Raw genomic sequence first — 6,000 nt, 5'->3', positions numbered from 1 at the left:
CTATCAATTCCAGATGCACATACAGATTTACCAGGCTCTCCAGTAGTTGCTGTTTTGCTCATGTCTCTAGTGATTCTACCAGAAGACCTATTGTTCTCTTAAAACAATACTCTGTTGCCCAATCACCCCTGCCCAGCTGGCATTTGCAGGTGCAGTGGTGATTGTGTCAGCCTGTAGTAGTGGTAAGGAGTTGCCTTAGACTCCTTAAATAGTAATAAAAGTTTAGTTCTTCAATGGGAGTTAAAAAGTTTTAGATTTATTAATATTATTGTATGTATATGGGTGTTTTGCCTGTGTGCACGTATGTGCTCCATGTGTGTACCTAGTGCCGGAGGAGGTCAGAAGAAGGGCATTGGATCTGCTGGAATGGGAGTCATGATGCTTGTGAGCATCCATGTGAGAGCCAGGAACAAAACCCAGGTCCTCTGTAAGATCTACAAGTGCGTCCAACTGCTCATCCATCTCTTGAGCACCCTATAACAGGGATTTAACATGCTCAGAAACAGCTTTCAGTTGTACTAAAGTCATCACCTAGGACATATGGAAGGGAAACTTAGGCTCATGCATCCAAGAGCCAATTCTCACTGGGCACTGGACTTCAGAACTTTCACTATGTTCTCATTTATAACTTATGTTCTTTGATTCATGGGACTGTTATATATACTTTTGTATGCATGCTACAGAGGTCCAGTTGACTTACATAATACTCATAAAGCAATGAAAGACCAAACGTATTTAGAAAGGATTTTAGATAATATTTAACTTAATCACATGAAATTAAAAAGATAAAATAATACAGATAATATTGTGCAAAATATATAAACTTAACTATTTCTAACATAAAGTGATATTATTTTGTAAAATTATGCATAATGTTATTGTTTCGTAATTATCACATTATAATACCATTTTATCATTTTAATGAATCCATAATTATATATCCATGTTCATAATTTTTATAAATGAAAAAAGTTCTCGACGAGTTCATGTACCTACCATATAAAACCTTGTGGATCAAATGAGCATTACTCTTCCAGATAAAGAAACATATAGTCCTCTCTGTCCTCTCATTATTTTCACATTCTGAAACATTTATACAGGCAGAGCCAAGACACTGGGGAGATGGATCCAAACTTTGGCTTTGCCTGCCTCCTGTCTTTTGGTGCAAAAGTGAAACTCATAGTATTTGATGCTTGCAAATATCCATGTCTTCCTTTTGTTCCTACAAGGTCTCTACGCAGCTAAGATCTAAGAAGAGATAAGAACATGTCTAAATCTCTAAAAAGGTCATTTCTTATAAAAGACTATATGATCCTACTGGAATATATACTGCACTCTGTTCTTTGTCTTTATTTTTCAGAGACAAGAGTCCAGGTTGGCCTCAAACTTATGGATGTGTCTCTGTTTGAGTTGCTATCGGGGTCACAGGCATGTGCTTCCAAACATACCCAGTGACATTTGATATTATAGGCTTCTAAAGAAGTTGTGAACATTATCGAGAGCGAAATAGCCTCAGAGTTTTAGGTGTCAGAGGACGAGATATCACTTAAGAAAACAAAATCACTTAAAGGAATTTTCTAAAGGCTGGGGCAACAATAGGGCCTGAACACATCAACAACCTATGGGGGCCAAAGTATTTTGAGAAATAGATGCTCTACACATCTGCCTAAGACCATGGAAGGAAATTAAAATGATACCTAATGGTTGAGGGGACTTTTTCACCAAACTCCCAGATCCCAACTCAGTTCCCTCCTTTCTCTGTTTGTTTCTGCTCCGCTTGACACAATTTTCGACGATCCCTTTGTTTCCAATCTCTTTGCACAGCTCTTTAGAAACTCATAGAGCTGAAAAGGGCTTCAAGAAGGAGAATATTCAGGACATAAGCAGGGACACTGTCACTTGTTAGGTGGCACAACTTGTGAGAAACAACAGCATTTGCCTTTCTTCACTCCCTTCATGGTTATTGTTTCTGTCACTGGAGGGAAGAAAAATGCATCACCAGAACAAATCAGGTTATCGTCTTCTATACTAGTCAGCGTTGTTGGATGCTCTCTGCTTGAGATGCTCTGTGTTCATCTCAGATAGTGGCTCACCAGCCATGGTCTGTGCATGGGTTTTGAGTTATTTCCCATGCATGCTCCCGGTCACTGTGGGGTCCTCCTTTTGTAAATCAAGTTTTCAGCCTCCATTGTTCTGCTTTTAAAGAACATTTTATTTGAAAGCCCAAGATGTAAAACAACTGGAAACAGCTGCTCTCTTGGAAACAGGCACATGAAGGGACTCAGAGCCCACGCTTCTCCGAATCCCTGAGAATTCTGAAGACCTCTGCTGAACAGCAATCCCCATTCCTTTATCCAAGTATAACTTAGCAGTGCCCCGTGTTTGCCTGGAAAGGATAATCGGCACGTGGAGCGGTATGAACAGGAAGGCCGCACCGTCCCGTTTGTCTCTAGTTCAATCTGGTTTGGCTCTTGTACACTTTGGACTCAACCGTGTTCCCCATTACAGTAAAATCTTTGCCCCAGGATTCTTCATCTGAGAGATGATACATTCAGATATTCTTGTATGACAAGCCAAGAGGTCTTAGCCACAAATTAGAGTCTGGAGGAGGGAGATGACACCTTTCTACTCAAGGCTGCATCCTCAGTGCATAATTCTGTGCCTGGCACACACTGACCATTCAATACTTATATACAGAGTGGGTAAATGGTCATGAGTGGACAAACATGCGTGGAAGTGCAAAGAGTTCAAGGAATGTAAGAAAGAGCAGTAAAATGAAATGCATAGTGCTCAACCTGGGGAATGCCTTATTCTTGAGAACTTGCCTCACCTAATTCCCCAATTTCAATCAGTAGACCACAAGGGACCCCCATCATTTACCCGGGACCCTTAGAATGTTTTTTTTTTACCTAGCATTAGTTTAAGCCTCCCTTCAGATTATATTCTATATTCTCTATGTTGCTCCTTGGCAAATGCACACTGAAGTCAAAGGGAGCCTTACATAGTCTTCTAGTGTATTGAGAAGTGTCTTTTAGTTTCTGAGTATTTTTATTTGCTTTATTTTTCTACTGTGAGTTCCTGGAAATGTTCTACCTTACTGGATTAGTCCTCTCTTCTTACATAGTGAATGTGTCTTACTCTTGCAAATGCAGCTCATACAAGAAGAACGGCAGCGTTAGGCTGAGAAGAGCTAACAAAACCCTTAAAGTGATAGAGGGTGGTTGGACAGTGGGGAGGCTTGTCCCACACATATCCGCTCTTCATTTTTGACTCATGGAAAAGTTCACTGGTAAGAGAATAGGTAATTTGCCCCATAATGAAAACTCATCTTTGCCTACATGTGACCGAGCTAAGGATTTTGAGAAAAGGTAATTACCTTGGATAATCAGGAAGGACCCTGTGTTTGCCCCCACATGTCTTTAGTAGAGGCAAGATGAGGGCATTTAACAGACAAAGGCAGAAGAGGCAGAGAGGAGACATAATGATAACATAGGAGCCGAGATCAGAGGGATGGGCCACAAGCCAAGGAATGACAGTGGGCACTGCAAACTGGAAAGAGATAAGGAATTCACTTTCTCCTGAGTCATTCATTGGAAGTAATAAACATACACATGGAAAATGCATTCTTTTAAAACTTGAATGCTCTGTCTTAAACTGCTCATTGACAGGTGTTGCTAGGTCCAAGGGCAGCCCACACATACATATAGTGAAGGTATCAGTATTTTTGGTTATATCTATGTGGTAGTATTTCAAAAGTTATAGAGGGCAAGAAGACTGAAAAGTTTCCGAGAGTCTCGGCACCAAAAAGAGCTATTGCAGTGTGTTAGGAGAGAAGAAAGGGGAAGGGGGGGGGGAGAACAATGTAATTGTATTATAATCTCAAAAATAGAAGTAATTATATTTTTAGAGCTGTTATAATCTGTAAAGATAAAAGAATAAATGTGAGTCTGATAGAGGGCACTTTGACTATATGCAATGATATAAACCATGAAGAATATGGGCATAGAAAGTGGACTTATTAGTGAAGGAAGTAGGTACTTCTAATTGGCAGCAGTGTGAAAATGGATAAAGATATTAAACTTTAATATTTATAATTCAAAATTAGTGTCTATGTTAATTTGTTATTCTAAACTCTAGCCTTCACATACAATGACCGCTGACTGCCTTTGTACAAGAGAACTGTCTGGAATAACTGGCAGACACAAAAGAGGGTGCCCAGGCACCTCCTTCCAAAGGGTAGTAAGAAACCTCAGATGTGGACACCCATGGTCTGATGCACTGGTGTTGATAGCCAGCCTAAAAAGGAACTCAGGGAGACCCAGGCTGGCTTTTCCTCTGACAGGAACTGCAGTTTCTGCAGCTGTGCTACTGCCGACAGGAGCAGGCAACCCGCTTTTCACCGAACGAGCCTCTGATTTGCACAGACATTCGAGCTTCTTTAACTTAAGCTCTAGCAGGCCTGTGTGTGAACTGGACCGCCTCACAAGTCTCTACTTGAAACACATTTACTGAGAGATCGGGATGACACAAAGTTCTTTTCTGTGCCCTCAAATTTGAAAAAGCGAAAGTGCACAGCTCTGCATCTATTAGAGATGGCATGGATCCTCTGGATGTTGTAGTTATTGGAAAGTACAGAAAAGCAATATTGATGTTTTAAGTCCATCTGGTCATTCGCTTTACGTTCCTGTGATATCATAGAAGAAGAGGGTTGTTCACATAGCAGCACTTATGGGCCATGGTTCTAGAATTCAAAATGGCACGTGTAAGCTTTTGAAACTAAAACTTATTATTCCGGTGGGTTTGCCAAAAGGATTTATAGTCAGTGATATCTGTCATGTCCCTCTGCTGTTGTGGTAGGACAGGACTCTGCAACAAGGTGCATGCCTTTTTAATATTTTCTCACAGTGTACCGTAAGCTTTTTATGGTATGTATTCCAGAACAATGATTGTGTTGCCATCATTGGTGCTTCTGAGTGGGGTGGGTCTTAATCCTGACCTGGCAGGATATTGGATTTTATCTACATTTTTAAAAATATATTTTATTAATTTATTCATATTACATCTCAATTGTTATCCCATCCCTTGTATCCTTCCACTCCTCCCTCCCTCCCATTTTCCCCTTACTCCCCTCCCCTACGACTGTGACTGAGGGGGACCTCCTCCCCCTATATATGCTCATAGGGTATCAAGTCTCTTCTTGGTAGCCTGCTGTCCTTCCTCTGAGTGTCACCAGGCCTCCCCATCCAGGGGACATGGTCAAATATGGGGCACCAGAGTTCGTGGAAAAGATTATCTACTTTTTGAACTTCACAGAATTACAGCTTCCGGTAAATGTTTTAATATTTCTCTAAAGAAACAGCAAAGACACAAAACTTCTGTTTGTGTTATTCTATTAGAACAGACACGGGAAGTGCTTGAAGAGAGAGAACAGGAAGGGGGCCTACCATAGAGGTCCTCTGAAAGACTCCACCCAGCAGATGCTGAGACTCACAGCCAAACTTAGGGGCAGAGCTCAGGGTGACTTAGGGAAGAGTTGGGGGATAAAAGAGCCTGAAGGGGACAGGAGCTCCACCCAGGAGAACAACAGAGCCAACCAATCTGGGCCCAGGGGCCCTGCAGAGACTGAGGAACTAACAAAGGATGATAAAGGGAGAGGACCTAGAACCCCTGCTCAGATGTTGTCAATAGGCAGCGTAGTTTCCATGCGAGTCTCCTATTATGGACAGCAGGGGCTGTGTCTGACATGGATCCTATTGCCCACTCATTGATCACTTCTCCCTGGTGGGTCAGCCTTGCCAGGCCACAGAGGAAGAGGATGCAGGCAGTCCAGATGAGACTTGATAGACAATAATATGATTGCACATGCATAAGTTGTGTTAACATTGATGAAAACGGTTATTTCACAGTATGTTTGATTGAAATTCATCTAAAGGGTTATTTCACACTATATGTGATTGAAAATCCACGTACATAAGTCGTGTAAGAACAATAATGTATACA

Source organism: Acomys russatus, chromosome 21 (assembly GCF_903995435.1).
Source record: "Acomys russatus chromosome 21, mAcoRus1.1, whole genome shotgun sequence".
NCBI lineage: Eukaryota > Metazoa > Chordata > Mammalia > Rodentia > Muridae > Acomys > Acomys russatus.
Note: the sequence above shows the minus strand (reverse complement) of the source record.